Genomic DNA, 15238 nt, shown 5'->3' on the forward strand with positions numbered 1-15238 from the left:
ACTACATGGCTCCATGGCTTGTGGCATGCTGACACTGCATTGACTACTGCACCAGCAAAATAAATAAAAGATACATAACGATAATGCACGAATATATTCAGCAAACACTGAAGCAAACTTTCTGCTGTTTCATTTGATGAATGATCAGATGCAGAGCGAGCGGCCAGACAAGCCGCTGCCTCTCCCCTCCGTCCTCCTCCTGCATCAGAGCCTGTGGTCATTATTGCCCTCCAGACTGCTTTTATCATCTCGATAAATCTCTACCGGCTCAGACGCCGCGTAATGAGGAGACCTGCAAGGCTGTCAACCTGCGACTCTCACCCCCGCTGAGGGACGATGGAGAGGGGTATGAAAAAAAGAGGTGGAGGGAAGCAGACAGAGATGAGTTAAAACAGAGAGCGAGGGCAGGAGTGTCGGTTAGAAGCACGCCCACACACTGAGCACAGCTCTAACATTACATTCTGCTTAGAGGCTCGAGTCTCAGTGGAACAGCAATCATCCTTCACATAAAAGCTTCTCTGACACCTTCATACGACTGTCTGTTTTCCTGTACCTGCATACATTCTGCTTTGTTTACAATATGCAGCAACAAGTGAGGACTCAGAGAATCAAAGGAGAACAGATCAGCTCTCAAACCGACAGGCTGTTTCTGAGAAGGGTGGCGTGTCACACGAGTGTCAGGAGGGACCTCATCTGGAGTCAGCTTCAATCAGCTGTTTGCTTATTTGGAGTCACAATTACTAGAATTTGTTACCTCAAATTACAATTATGCTTCATTCTTTCCCTTAATTAACCGCCACCACGAAGGCCATGCAATCATAATCAAACCAAATTTTAGTGACACAGAAGTGCTCGAATTTTCAAAATGATCAGGATCTGGGTCATGCTGCAAAATCAAACCTACAATAATACAAAGGAACCCCAACAATGAGAAGAACACCGATACGCAAGGAACAACTCCCTTTTTAACAGAAGAAACATCCAGTTGGGGGGACGGGGAGCAAGACAGGACAAAAGAGTTTATGATAACTAATGCAGAGTGGTGTATTCATACACAGTGATGTGGCTTTACATCTTCACAAATAAATATAAATACAAATTATAGAAAGAGACATGCTTGCAGTGCAGTACTGATCGAAAGCCTCCCTGAACAGGGCACAAAAACAAATGTGGTGCAGAGAAGCTACACGCGTCCAAAACCATCATGCACTGTCGATCTGTTATCACGAGGTGGGATAAAGTAAGAACAACCAGACGTGGCGCCAATGTGATATAAATAGATGTTTTTTCTCTTTTTACACTCTGGGAGTGCACAGTAAGAATAATAAGACTCCTCAGAAGTCTCTAAAAAATTAATTACCAGAATCATATCTGAGATTTTCTCTGTCTGAAGTGTTCGTGTGTCAGTGATGTTCAGCAGCTCACTTATTAAATATTTTCAAGGGTTAAGATTAATGTTAAATGAATAATACTTAATGTACAGCAAGGTTATTATCGTTAACGAAAACTAACGAAATAACGAAAACTAGAAGTGAAAAAACATTTTCGTTAATGGAAATAAAAATAAAACAAGACTTTGCAAAAAAAGGAAAACTAACTAAGACTGTAATGAGTGCTCACAAAACTAACTAAAATTAACTGAATTTATAGCAAAATGTGTTTAGTTTTTATGTGTGTGCGTGTCATACAATAGTCGAGGGTGAAAATAAAGTGTAGTTTCCAGATTTTTCTTGCTGTGTCTCATTATGCCAGCAGGTGGCAGTACGTTAGTCGAGTCGTCTGTGTCGCTGCTCCGTCCACGCGCAGAATCATGTCAGCAAAAGTCGGGAGAAAGCGCCAGAGTCCAATTTGGGATTACTTTGAATATGACTGTGTTTTGGATAAAGCAAGTGTCTTGTAGTGGAAAGAGACAAATTATGAGGGACAAAAAGGGAAAAAAAATCCCACAAACCTTAAAGTGCGCTTGAAAAGCTCACACAAGAAGGCTAACCTAGCTTACCTTGAGAAGGTAAGGGAGCGCACTCAACCCTCATCCCCAGAAACAGACGCTAACCCCAGGCAAGGCAGCGTGATGCATCCCGAGACAACTCCACAAAAAACATTAATGCAGTGGTGAATGTGCGGCGTTGGTGAATGTGTTTGTTGAGACTGGGATATCTACACAACTGTGTGAGTCTTCAAAAGGTTTAGCAATGCACCCGGTGCTGCAAGAGTTAATAGTCTCATTGGGGCCAAGATATATCTTATAGTTGCCTGGTATCAGTGGTTGTTCATCTGCCCTCACTTTTTACCAGAGGTTCCCCATAGGTGGGAATGTGAGTTGTCTGTCTCTGCGTGTTAGCCCTGCGACAGACTGGGGACCTGTCCAGAGTGCAGTGTAGCTGGAATAGCAACATACCCAAGGATAAGCAGAAGAGCATGACTGATATGATGAAACTGGGATGTTGTTACACTTAATTATTGCAAACACGACTAAAACTATAACTGAAACGAATCAAAACTAAACTGAAACTAAGGATTTTCAAAAAAAATAAAAACTAAACTAAACTAGCAAACAACTGGTAAAAACTAATTAAAATTGATATAAAATTGAAAATCTGAAGTCAAAACTAAATAAAAATAAAACTCATGAAAATTGCAAAACTATTAAAACCCTAATGTACAGCTGCAGTTTCCATGATGCTTATGTAGGCTGTAAATGAGATGTGAGCACAGATAAATGTTCCAAATTTAATTTAAAATGTTGCAGAAACATCTGTCAGTAATACAGGACACACTGATGCACTCAGTGTTCAGGATCAGGCTTCACGGGTCCTCCTGATGCATTCACTATAATACAGTTTTATGTTGATCTGGGATGTTCTTGGTATTCAGGCCCAATCCTTCTCTCTCTCCTGCTTCTATTTTAGGGAAATACATTCACTGTAAAAGCTTTTTATTATCTTATGATTACTAGGATATCCGCTCATAAAAGCCTGAGCGCTCCAGGAAAACTTCACTGCAGCACCTGCACAATAAAAACACGGCCTAATTATTGTCCTTTGCAAACAGACACAGATCCGACAAATCAGCCGAACATTTCTACTGTAATTTTACAGGAATCGAATCATTTCTTATAAATAGATTTTGCAATGTTATATCTTCACGTCAAACAAAGTCAGACTTCAGAATGAAGTAGGACGTGGTAGTAGGTTCAAAATGTAATTATTAAATATTTAAATAAATATGTGACATCGTGGGTGTGAGGTGTGGGTGTTCCACCAACATTGTTATATGTGCCATATAACAATGTTTACTCTGTAATGTAATATCCAAGATACAAGGTGCTGCGAGACGAGCACCTGGGAAAGGTCAGGAAATGATGTTGCTCTTATAAGGACCAAAACCAGATGAGTGAGAGTCTGTGTTTTGTTGTTTTCCTTCCTGTTTGCCACCAGGATCAAACACCAGGCCGAATTTCACTCAAACTGGCAAAATGACGACGACGTTAGATTTGATTTAAATGTGTTGTTTTGAAACTGAAGAACTGGGCTGTGGCTTTGGCAGATAACGGACTTTTAAGTCCTCTTGTAGTTGAAATGAGCTGGCGCTGTTTCTTTCTTTTAAAGCCGACATCTGCGGGTAAAGGCTGCAGGATGAATACCAACTATGGCCCATTAAGAAACACTCTTCAAAAACACCTGCTAGTCCCCCAGCTGGACACCGCACCCAACTCATTTTAGATTTACTTGCTACAAATTCAAGAAAATAAAACGATACAGTAAACACAAAAGCTAGTGACTAATAGAGGTTATAATAACCAGCAAAAATAGGTGTGGTTATCAGTTTGGCCACAGTTGAACCGTCTGACATCTTGTGCACTAAAGCTAGCTACTAACCCAAAAAGGACAAGTTCCTGCAAGTTCCTGCGTCGTCCTTGTAATTTTAAAGCCCAATTCATTTCTGCAACAAAGACCCATTTTATCTGAATTCAGCAGCTTTACAAAAACAAATCCAGGAGAGTCGTGTACCTCGGAGAGGAGTGAAAATAATCAATGCTCCTACAAACCTGATGTGCTCGGACACTCTGCATGTCCCCAGCAGCTGGCTGGTGCAACTGCTCGAGGGAAAAGTAACAGCTCCAAAGAGACAGACCAGCGTTGACCTCGGTGACAGAGTGTGTGAGAGAGAAGGCGTGAACCCTTCTACCTCTCCTCTCTGATGTCAGACAGAGGAGCCTTGCGTAGATGCTGACGCCCGTGCAGCCGGTAAAGCAAACACACTTTCTGACAGCTGATACGTAGTATGGACTTTGACCTAAACTGAGCCTCAACAACAGCCTAGCGTCAGCCCGGCGCTTCCTCGGGTCCGGTCCGATGCCCTCCCACACTGTCAGGAGCCGTCTCCAAACCACCCACACTTTCTTATGTAAGGGGATAATCCTGTGCAGTCATTTCAATGATGCACAGCGCAGGAGGTGTAGCGCTGCATAACTATTTGATGCCCGTGGTGAAACCAGTGCATTAACGTTTGATAATCATAATACCTCGCAGCAGATTATACCTCCTTGTGCTGCCCCAAAATTCCCCTTCTCACTCAGTCCTCTGCATCCTGCACTGCATGCAAAGTATGGAGGAATATTTGAAGAGCTGCAGCTCCTCTGACACTTTAATGACCCGCGCCTTTCCAGACTCCCCGGCTCTTTCTCAGACATCTCAATCACCTTCCCCTCTGGTTTAAAAAAAAGAACTCATTTCACATGAACGCTCGCTGTGTGGGTCCTCCAGCAGAAACAAAAAGGCGGCCTCTTCGTGATCTGGCAAACCATAAGCTTGCCTTTATCTTCCCTCCCTCATTAAACTCTGAATAACTCAGCAGAGAGGCAGAAAGACGAGAGAGAAAAGTGATTGAATTCTGTTGGAGGAATAAAAGCCCCTCGAGGCTACCGTTTTGAATGTGTGCCATGTCGAACAGTGAATCCAGAGATCCTAGAGACAACAGACCCTGGAAGAATGGTCTATAGACACAGCTCCAGGGCGGGCCAGCTACTGTAGATAATGTACCGCGGATGCCGTGTCACGATGATGACCCGTCACGACCTCGGAGGAAGGCGGAGGAAAGAGCTGCGAAAGGGAAGTCAGGGGGAAGTCGTGGCACCAAACTCGATATCTCTATTCAAACGCCGCGCTGGCAACCTGGTCGCACTGAATGCGGCCCAATTATTTCAATACACCAGCAGCCCTGGGAAGGAGCAGAGAAAGGGGACGCACGAAAAGAAAAATGAGTTTGACATTCAGGCGAGCTGGCTGAGGGAGGTAACAAGTTCACGGCCCTTTCAGAAAACACGGCCGCCTGGTGTGTGATGGATCACGGAGCCTCTGACGGGCCATCGGGGGCGAGACCCGGGCAGTTACGCATGGGAACCCAGTCTCCAAGGAATAAGGGAGTCATGGTGCAAATAAATGAAAAGATGGAAGCTGCCTCAGCTGCTTCCTGAGCTGCTCCATGTGGAGCCACAACGCTGCTGCTGCTCAGAAATGACAGGACCGATGCTTTTAAGGCCTCAACAATCCACTCAGAGCATGTAGTGCAATTTGTTCGAGAATAAAAGAAGAAAAAATAGAAACTGTAACAAAACTACATTTCCCATAGTGCTCCTCAGTAGGCTCGTTAATTAAACCACTGCCCTCATACTCCAAACTTCTCAGCCACACAAACCTTCAGAGTAAGAGTCACACAGGCCGTGGGGAGGAAAGTGAGCACTGTGTCTATGGAAGGTCCTGTTAGATGATGAGTCCAAAAAAATTCTTTAGAATGAAAAGAAAAGATAAACGAGCTTCACACCAAGTCCCAGCTCATCATTCAGAGCTCCTCTCACTCTCTCTGGTCTAAACACCAGCCGGTGTGCAACACAAGAATTTAGGTACTAAAAAAATGCAATTGTAACTAATAATAATCATTACAATAATAATAATAATAATAATTTCAATATGGACAAAAGGTTCTGTTTTTGGTCATGCAGCCCCCTATTCAGAAAGCTCACTTTTTAATCACTCATTAAACTTAAAAAACAGATCAATTGTGATTTTTAGTGACTTAAATTATTATTTTTCATTTTGGCACAGGACGTACGCTGTTTTCTTTGGTGTCCTGGTCATCTACCATCTATGTCTTGTCCACAGTTGGACATTGGGGAGCCCAAAACCAGAACCAAAATAGACACAACACTGGACAAAACTCCACTGGCTGCTTCAGGTAACAACAACACGATGTTACCTGCACCTGTGTTGCTTTGTGACTGCAGAAAGTTAGAAACTGTGCGGACAGCTGGTTTCCACGTGAATAAAATCATCCGCAGGACAAAGAAGCAACCAAATGAATCTGACGTCTGCATTTAAAGGGACAGTTCACCCAAACATCACGTGTGCGTGTTTTTCAGCAGGGCTTTTTCTCCTTTCTGATGTTTCTGGGTGAGATGCTGGCTGTACAGATGTCTCCATCTGTTTGCTTTGTTTGGTGGAGTCGTGTGATTGGTGCATGTAGTGCATTACAAAGAAAATAGTTACAACATTAAATTGCTGTTTTTGTTTGTTTGTTTGTTTGTATGTTTTTTTTGGATGTGACATGAATTTGGTTTTGTTACATTAAAGCATCAACATCTAAACGTTGTCGAAGAAGAACGTGCACATCTGCTCTGACCTCTCCGATCTCTAGCTTCTATATTTAATAGTAGCTCTGCTCTCCACAGATCATTGCTGAGCCAAGTACACAGATAAATATCAGTTGTGTTTTATTAACATGTTAATTGTGACCAGAAAAAAAGGCACTAAATCTACAAGCACAGGCCAGCAGAGGAACATTTTGCTGCAGCACTTCCTGTAAACCCCTAAATATCTAAATGGGTAATGAATCTAATAATAGACTTCAAGTCACAGAGTTAGCTACAGCATGTCTGGTATGTCAGAGACGGCAACAGCAGCCACTACTCCTCTAAACACAAGTGCAGCTTGTGACTAACGAGGATTGCTTCATACTGGACACCACTGGGATTTCCACAAAGGAGAAATTAGACATTATTAGTCAGGAAACACATATTTAAAGATATTTCATTGATTGGTGAACATGCTGAAGTGTATTTTATGTGATAATAATAATTTAATAAATATTTTTCAGCTGTTTGACAAAAGGATCCATTGATTAGTAAATAAAATAACCGTCTTACATAACTGTAGCTCTACTTGGTGGGAGATGACGCCAGATCATTGATAAAAGGTATATATGTAATTACAGCGCGTTGCAAAGACGAGCGTCTGAACCACCACGGCTGATCTAACAAACACATCCAAGCATCACAGGAAGGGCTTCTGTCGAAAATCTCTTCACTAAAAGAGAAAATTCGTCACGTCTTTGCGCTCCAGCTCAGCGTGAGTGAGTGCGAGTGCCCGGCCAGCAGCACGGCTCTGTGATTTCTCCCTTATTGTAACCACGTGGCTACGTTCGCAGAGTCTGTCCTCCCTCAACACGTGTATGCATGTGAACATCTGAGCTATAACAGTTCCCATGTGCAGCGCTAAAGGGAGCAGCTGGAGTTTCTGTACTTTGGCTCGGCTGCGGCGACACCGGTCGGACGGCGCTGAGAGGAGACGGTGCAGAGGCTGTCAATCAGTCGCTCAATTCCCCACCAACACGCACGCATGCACACAACACGGGTAAACGAGAAAAACACTGGATGCACACTGCTGGAGTTTGCAAGCATAAAAACCAAGCAAAGCGAAAGAGCGAGCGCTTGTTCAGTGTTTTCTGGGCACTGACCTGGACAGCACAGCAAGCACAGCGCCGGTCAGCCTCTCATCTTCTTCTCTCCTCACGTTTCACACTCCAGCTCCCTCCTGACTGCCTTTTGAAGTTGGTCCCTCTGCTCTTTTTGAGGTGAAACTCGTTGGTGGAGGAGGGAGGGGAGAGCAGGAGAAACGTGGGCTCTCTCTTGCCTTTTTGTCCCACTTCTTGTCCTCTTCCTCCTATTTTCTTTACTTCTCTTCTCCCTTGTTGTCTCTTTCTCTAGGTGAAATTCTGCACCTTCTCTTGCTCTTCCATAGCAAAACGCAAACCTCTCCACACACACTCACTAATGGAGGGAGGAGGGGAAAAATAATATGTTGTGAGAGAGAGCGAGGGCGAGCGGGAAGGAGAGAGTCGGGGAGAGAAAGCAGCAACAAAAGTCTGCTCAGTCACCTCGTCTCCCTCCTGTTCAAATTTAGAGGCTGGATTTCAGGCTGTGAGTCAAACTCTACTGGGCATGCCCACAACTGTGGCACACTTTGTGATGAACACTCACTTCCTCTCTCGTTCTTGCCTCCCCCACCCCTCTCACAGCCCTTTCTCTGCCTCCCTCCCCTCTCCCTATAGCTCAGTTTAGCAGGGATCAGGGATTGCTGGTGCTAGTCCAAAGTCCACTCAGCTCCACGGGACAAGCCCCACTTTGCATGAAAAATATCACAACTTCAGCACAACTAAAAGTACTGGGACGGCTGCTGCGACAGAAAGATGACACTCTCTTTGATGATTTTGCTGCCAAAAATATCGTAGGCTTGCTGAACATTTCCAATCTATGTAATTCAATCATGTGCATGTTAGAATCCTGTCTGGACTTCAGTTATGTCATATTTAATCCAAAACTAATGGACGTGTCACTCAGGATCACACACAGATCAGCCACACTCACTTTTGCTAATGAAATGTTTTCATATAAACAGTTTCCTGCGTCGCTTCTGCTCCAAACAGATCAAGTATTATCTGGACCCGTGTGACATCCTATTCAAGGACTGCTTGGGCCCGGCTCTCTTGCGCCTTATCGCTGATGGTGATATTTGCAGACCTCAAGCAGAGCATTCTGACAGCTATGTGAGGTATGTGGACTCTGCCGCTTGAAATCTCTAAAGCACCATTGTTTTCTCTAGACTCTGGACGGCATTGTGTGATGCATTTCTTCAGCAAGCCAGCCTCGTGCCTGTGCTATCTCTATCTCTGGCTCCCCACACTGACCCAGATTCTCCCTAGCAAACCATCAGGACGCCATGTATCAAAACCAGGCTGTGGAACGAGGACAGCGAGTTCAGAGAGCGGCAGACGGGCAATGAAAGAGAGACGGGCAGAGAAAGTTCCCCCGGCATCTGCAGACAAATTCAGAGAAAATACTTTGAAATGAGCGGCCGGTTCAGGGAACATTTTTAACCGTAGCCAGGGACCCGTGCTGTGTCGAGACAACAGCGTAATCCTGTGGACGGTTTGAGCAGAAAGTAATCCATCTGGAGCATCTGAGGGGTGGAGATAGGAGCCAGGTGGAGGAGGAGGTCCAGACGGCTGCAGGGTTGACCCCGAGAGGTCAAGAGGTCATGAGAAACAGCCAGTCAATATGAATAGAGGGGTCAATGCCATGGCTGGATAAGTCAGAGCCACATGTGCCGGGGTCGATTGATGGAAGGATAGAGCGTGGGGGTGGGAGCGGAACAAGATCCAAATTAAAAGCCGCAGAGGACGATAGACGAGCTTGACGAAACCACCGTTACTACACAGTTTGGGCAAAGTGTCTTCTCAAACCACATTCACAACTTTCTGCAGGCGACATGAGCTTTCTCCAGAACTTGCTGTCTTGGTTGTCTGGACACGCACTTGCAAACAGTCCCTCCTGGGAGGTATTCGCAGCGTCACACTCGGCCAAGCACATCACAGCGACTGAAGTGTGAAGCATGTAAAAAGTAAACGTAGGACAGATTACTGCATAGCGTTAGGCAATCAAGCCAGAACTTTGTTTTAGAACAAGTGAAGCCTTCCTTTTCCCCGCGGATATTCAGGATACCCAATGGAAAATAGAAAAGGCATCTCAGCTGCATGTTTGAAGTCCGCTCGAGTGTATACTTCAGTCAGGCAGAGTCATTCAACCTGCTCATGCTACTTAGAGTTAAAACAGATCCAGGAAGAACCGAGTCTCTGAATGACATTCAAGACTTAATCCTGAACCCCAGTCGGGCCTTTGTCTAAACTCTATTCAGTCTATTCCAGTAGGGTTGGGTTTCTTTGCACATATCAGCGTCTGCCCTAATACTCACGTTGATTCTATATCATCTCTGACCATACTAAATAATAACTCCCAATAAACATCACCATCTTTGTGATTCATCCCATCTTAAGAATTCTAAAGCTCAAATAATCAACCTCTGTGGGAACAAGTGCTATGTGCCCGAGCTGTGGTTCTGCAGCATCCTGCCCGGACTGAAACACACAGCATACATACACTGGCCCTCTCACACTGGCTCTCTGGTGACCTGTGATCCCAGCTATTGTCCGGCTCGGGTCTATCCCGATGAGGGACCGAGCAGCAAACAAAGCCCTGACATTAACTCCGGCTTGGCTGCCCTCTCAGACTTTGACCTGCAGCCCCCACAAACCAGCCAGGAAAATGAAATAAAGCGGGTCAGACAAACTTTAACCCCTCTGACGACCACCCGCCCGCTGCTCCCTCCACCAGAAGAGGCCAAGAATGACAAGCTGCTTACAGGCAATAGATGAACAGTGACCATCCACCTGCTCCTGTGCAAACAGACGTGTCACATGTCTCGTTAAAGTGCGGCAAGTGAACACTAAGTGCGGGGGCGGGGGGGTTAAAAGCAATAATGGTGGCGAGTCAGTTGTTTGTTTTCTCGTTCCTCCAGTCAATAAACCAATAACAAGTAGCTAGAGAACACACAGACATGTTGAACTTGCTAAGCAGTGTGGCGCCTGCATGGAGGATGCCGCTGCCGCTTTTTATTGATCATATTTTACTGGCGCGAAACAGGAAATTCATTCAGTATCCTGTGCTGAAAATTGGCTCACTATGATCACTTTTCTAACAGATGTGAAAAAGCAAGTACAATCAATGAGTTTACTGTTAAATTCTCAAACACTGCATTTTTATACAGCATGCCATAGCCTACCACAGCAATGATGAAAAAGTTTCAGGGATTTTTTGTTCATAATTATTGAAGATCATGAACACGGTGGATCTTCAGACCTCAGGAATCAGTTTTGGGTAAGAAAAGCATCCTATTATCAGACACTCGGTACAATCTATGGATTCAGTGGACTGTGCCTTTAATTAAATCAATGAGCTTGGGACTTTGTCGGATTGAGGTTTTGGACTCCCCACCATTTGACCTTAGAACTGAAGAAGCTTCTCGGATGAGAGGTGAAACGTCTTCAAGCAACTTAAAGAAGTCCAGACGCTTTTCTTTGCAAACTCCTTTGACGGTTGAGGTTTTGACATTTATTTCTAAACGAGCTGAACTAAAAGCATGTCGCGAAAGGTCAAACAGCTGGTTAGACATGCTGATGTTAAAGAACTCCCACCGATAAACCAACAAATTGGTTTTGTGAAAGTATGGATCTGATCTTTCCAGCTGTTGATATGCAATCTTTATTAATGACACGTTGGCAGTATCAGTAGCAATAATGATATCTGAACACTGTCCTGTATCCTCCTATGATCTCCGTATGTGTTTTTCCATCTGAAACATGATCTTTTATTTTTAAGTTTATCAGCAGAGAACTGACTGATAGTTTTGGGTAGATGTGTTGCAGGACTGAAGACTCGGAGACACGACGGAGCTCAACATTTCCCTCTTGTGCTTCGCTGTTGAACCGCTTGTATGTATAGAATCAGCCAGTGTGTGGAGCACTAGTGCCTCCTTTTGACTTTTAGACATACTGCAGTGTACACAATCATTTTCTCCTCCAGTCAATGTTTTTTTCCACTGTAAAAGTGAGAAAGGTATACTCGTACTTATTAAAAAGAAAGTCAGTAATTTGGACTACGCTGTTGCTGGAACAATAATTGTGGTGTTACAGTAATAACAGCCAAAGACAACAAAGAACAGTTTGGGATATTTTGTGAATATCAATGAGGCTGTGTCATCGTTTCACTCTAGAGGAATACCGCCGAGGAGAGATTAAAGCAAATCCGAGGAAGGCTAGGACATGAAATGGTAAACAGACTGAGACGTATATAGTGAATTTCTAACTGAACACTCGAAGCACTTGTTACTACCTCATTCACTCAGTCACATTCATGCACACACTCACACTCTGACAGATGCACTGGAGCCAGTATCGTGCTTCAGTGGGGGACTTCAGTGTGCAAACTGGAGTAGTCAGGGAGTGGACCAGTGACGTTCTGACTGATCCACTCTACCACAGTCCCCCACAAGGAGGCCGGCCACAAATGGAGAGGAGGTCAGTTTTGATCCTTGAATCGTTTTCATTATTACTTACAGAGGATTGTGACAAAAGTAAAGATTCAGATAGTTGTTTCACCAAATTTACAGTTAAAATAAAACAACTTCAGACAGAAAGACAAACCTGGAAACATCCGTAATACATGTGGTCATTTAGATGAAGGAGCCTGTTTTGGGGCGTTATACTTGAAAAACTTTCCAGAGGAGCAATCAGTGATGTCAGCTGGCTCAGGGCTATTATGAGATGATGGTAATAATCATAAAAACTGACCTTTCCGAATGTTGCATATCACAAAGCCATGACTGTACCTTCACAGGTCTGCAGTCTAACGGCAGTTCCTCGAGCCTTCAGAGTGCCTCTCCGGTTAAAGCAGGACAGCAGCTTTGAGCTGCACAACCACACCGCCTCCACCTTTATAGCCTGGATCCTGCTGCACGGTGCAAATTGAAGGAATAGATTTCCAAGACAAAACCTGCACCTCGATTGATCCGACCTTGAAAGAAATAAATACGTTGTCATCAATGATCCTCTTTGTTAATGCTTTTGTTGGCAGAGCAATTCACATCCAAACAGCAAACATCAATCGATGTGCCATTAAGAGACGCTTCTGTCATTAACACAGAAGGTTATCAGTTCCATGTTTTTGATTCGGCATCAAAGTCAATACAGAGAAAAAGTGCAGCAGGACTCACTTGATGCTGGACTTGAGAATTAAAGTTCAACAGCTGATTGGTATGGACATGCACCTGAAATTATGATACAGTCAAACTACTTGAGATCAATAAAGCTGCTTCCCAGACTACTGCACCATCCACCAGGTGCTATTGGGATTCCACTGTTTTGCTGTGGGGAAGCGCCACCCTCTTTATTGGAAAGAAAGGCTACGATTAATATTCTTGCAGAATATCGAGCTGCAACAGGAAGCAGCAGAGTCTTTGAAAGTTATAGCTGCTTCGTACTTGGTGGTAAAAGAAGGGGGGGCCCAGCTCCCTCTAGAGACCCCGTCACCGATAATTAGCGATCAATCAGGAATTAGTTTAAAAGCTCAAAAAGAACACCGAGAGCACTATTAGATCACAAAGATTCACTGCTCTCCAATAATTGCTTTGGATGTTTAAAAGGGGCCAAGGTCCCTGGGTTTGTTTTATCTCAGTGTCCTATTGCAAACTAGAGGAGGATCAGACACAGAATGAGCATTTATGTGACTGATATTCATAAACATCAGGCCTTTTAATGAGACACGATGAACTGCAAATCTTGATCTAATCTCTCTTGGCTGGAGCTACAAACACACAGTATTTTTCCTCTGGGTTGAAGCCGATGGTTCTACACTGTAAAAAATACATTAAGGTTGTAAATGATAGTAAAACACAGTAACATACTGTGAAGTGAGTAAATGTTAACTTTACTGTTCCACTTCTATTACTGTACAGTATGTTACTTTCTCATCCAAAGGATGGAGTTACAAATATTCCTTCTTTGTTACTTTAACTCAGCATTGCTGCTCTTTTTGTCAGATTGAAACATACACAGACTTTCCTTTGTCTTCCAAACCTTCGGCAGAGACGTTCACTTTGCGTTTTTGAGCAGATAATTAGCCTGTGTTTGGTTGTCAGCGCCAACAATCTGTGTTTGATTTTTGATCATCTTTAACCCTTTAAGACCTACCATAGAACCAAGTCCGCCAGAGCTTATATTATATTTTTACATGTTGTGGAGCCATTTTGAGGAGCATTTCAAGTTGCTATACATCAACACAACCATTACAGCCTAAATTCTAATAATATGTCTGCATTAAGTGCATAGTAATTACCAGAGGTGTGGACTCGAGTCACATGACTTGGACTCGAGTCAGACTCGAGTCATTAATTTTATGACTTTAGACTTGACTTGAAAAAATGTTCTAAGACTTGTGACTTGACTTGGACTTTTACACCAATGACCTGGGACTTGAATTGGACTTGAACCAGTTTACTTGAAAAGACTTGATATTTTACCCCAAATATAAAATTTAACATGCATATTATATAGAGATTGAAAATGTGACGTCATTCAGGGGTAAACCGCAAAGGATTCTGGGAACTCGTGGCAAGAGGTACTAGCGCACGCAGGCTTTCAATTGAAATCAGTCACACAGCGATAAAAAAGAAACACAAAAATGTCAAGAAGCTGTTGTATTATTAACTGCAATAGCCGGTCGCATGACAGCCACGAGAAGCCGACGGGTAAAGAGATCGGTTGTTATCGGATTACGTCGTTGAAGAGAAATTGTTCAGCCATGTTTCCGAAGTAACAAAGAGGCGCCTGGATTGCAGCCATTCAAAGATCAAATATAACGTCCCAGAACACTCCAGCTCACAGGTTAGTCTGCTCCAAGCATTTACACGAAGGTCAGTCTGCTGTTGTAGTTAATGCGTCATTTTCATAACATAATTGGTGATATAGGTTACAAGCAAGTCTGGCGCTGAACAGAAATTGTCGCGCTATGCTCCTTTATTTATTGTGCATAAATAGTGAATTGTCCTGACACAATATTGCGTTTCGCCTCTGTTATTATGGTACATTGACAAAAACATATACTTTTATTCACAGGATAAAACAGGTTTTTTGTATCACTAATTGCCCAGTACGATTACAGCATACAGTATTATTGTTACTGCTACATTTCTGTGACGGGTACCAGAAATTATTTCCACTGCTAATTAATTACCGTTGAGCTCAAAGGTCCTATTAATAAACGGTTAATGAATGTGTATTTATCATGACGATTTGTGAGACTGGTAAACTTATGATACGTACGATGGTCTTTCGTTCTACACGGTGCGTTTCAAGGTCCTGCACCCATCCGTCGGTAAACTGTACCTGGGCTTGTTGCAGTGATCTGAAGTTACTAAACTTCATGAGTGTATGCACTCACTCCAAGAAGCGTATGATTATAAATATGCATATAAATATGCTAAGATGAGATAGCTGACTTCATCTAACTAGC

At 43.5% G+C, this 15238-nt stretch overlaps 1 long non-coding RNA gene across 3 annotated transcripts in view; it reads right to left on the bottom strand.

Annotated features, from left to right (window-relative positions):
* LOC147313848 (uncharacterized) overlaps positions 1 to 8218 on the bottom strand; it is a 124849-nt gene extending 116631 nt beyond the window's left edge. For all 3 annotated transcript variants that reach the window (XR_015124567.1, XR_015124566.1, XR_015124565.1), the window contains exon 1: positions 7792 to 8218. This is a non-coding gene — a long non-coding RNA (uncharacterized LOC147313848). The remainder of the gene's footprint in view (positions 1 to 7791) is intronic.
* Positions 8219 to 15238: the final 7020 nt, after the last annotated feature.

The sequence above is a fragment of the Aulonocara sp. 'chitande type north' Nkhata Bay genome, linkage group LG14 (genome assembly GCF_057382095.1).
Source record: "Aulonocara sp. 'chitande type north' Nkhata Bay isolate Kocher_YH1m ecotype deep benthic linkage group LG14, A_spYH_male_GT1.1, whole genome shotgun sequence".
Classification (NCBI taxonomy): Eukaryota; Metazoa; Chordata; class Actinopteri; order Cichliformes; family Cichlidae; genus Aulonocara; species Aulonocara sp. 'chitande type north' Nkhata Bay.